The sequence below is a fragment of the Condylura cristata genome, unplaced genomic scaffold (genome assembly GCF_000260355.1).
Source record: "Condylura cristata isolate star-nosed mole 26May11 unplaced genomic scaffold, ConCri1.0 scaffold00005, whole genome shotgun sequence".
Classification (NCBI taxonomy): domain Eukaryota; kingdom Metazoa; phylum Chordata; class Mammalia; order Eulipotyphla; family Talpidae; genus Condylura; species Condylura cristata.
Genome location: NW_004567106.1, coordinates 13,050,976 through 13,052,425, shown reverse-complemented (window position 1 = coordinate 13,052,425; position 1,450 = coordinate 13,050,976).

The window sequence follows — 1,450 nt, the reverse complement described above, 5'->3', positions numbered from 1 at the left end:
CTGACCAGGGATCGAACTGGTGCTGCAGTGGCTGTGGAGAGCTTCATAGTGCTGCACTTTAACCCGTTGTGCCACCAGGAGGGCCCTCACTCACTTGTCTTATTTAGCTGTAGATTATGGTAAGGTAAGCTCAGCTGCCATTCCTTTTATTTTTTTTTTAAAGATTTCTTTATTTATTCGTACAGAACTGGGGTACAGGCCAGAGATGCGGAGGGTGAGAGGTTTCACCAGGGACAGAGTGGGGAGCAGAACAGACAGATCGACGAAGTACACTGCTGAGGGGAGCAGTGGGCGGGCCAGGAGAGGTCTGCCACGCCATGTGGTCACCTCCGGGGCAGGCTGGGATCGAACTCATGCAGAAGTGGTTTAAGCTTCTTTGTGCAGTGCTTTAACCGGCTGTGCCACCAGGGAGGGCCCTGCCATTCCTTTTTATTGTTTTCTTGAAAGAAAGTACGAGACTTACTGTTTCTCTACTTGGGCTTAACAAATTGCCTTACACATAGTAGGCACTCACTAAGCACTTTCTATTTTTTTAAAGTGCATTGCATTGAATTCACTGCAAAGGAAAGGAACCTCTCTATTACAAATCAAGTTTCTGATAGCTGGGGAAACATCTGCTGCAGCAATATGCTTTCTACCTCCAGGGAAACCGAGCCTGCTGACAGTCATTGTAGATCCTAAGCAACTGTTAGTTATGTGAAAATTTTGCTCACATTGTGTGGCAACTCAATAAAGTTCTCATCGTGATGTTGATGATTATATTTTATTTCGCTATCATTCCTTTAAAGCTGTGCAAGTATACCCTTTTGGTATACTGTCGCAAACTTGGCTTGAATATTCCTTGTCATTTCTTAGAAAACTATGAGTAAGTCCCTATCAGACTCTGAAGATCATTAAAAGAGAAAGAGGGCTCTCCCTGGTAGCGCAACTGGTTAGAGTGCAGCACTGAAAGCTAGCCACACGGCTTCAGTGTGAGTTTGATGCCCAGCCCTGGAGGTGAGCCACATGGCCCACAGACCCCTCCTGACCCGCCTACTGCTCCCCTCAGCAGTGTACTTCATCAATCTGCCTATTCTGCTGGCAGAACACCACTTGGTGAAGCCTCTCCCCGCCCCTGAGCCTCTGGCCTGTACCCCAGTTCTATCTGCACAAATAAATAAATCTTAAAAAAAAAAAAAACTTATAAATATTTATAAAGTGCCTCAGACTAAAGACTACTTACTAGTACTATCTAGAATATGACTTCTCATTGGTATTTGCTTTTGTTTATTTGAATAAATAGAAAGCCTGTGTGTCTCTTATCTACCCTGAATCACAACACTTAGACTCTCCTGTATGCATGCAGACCCACTCCTCACACCTTGGTGGTGCTAGGCTGTGCAGAACCCAATGTTACAGGGCACCCCAGTGTGAACTGGGCCACCTGTCTGTGGGTCCTCACCCAGGACCT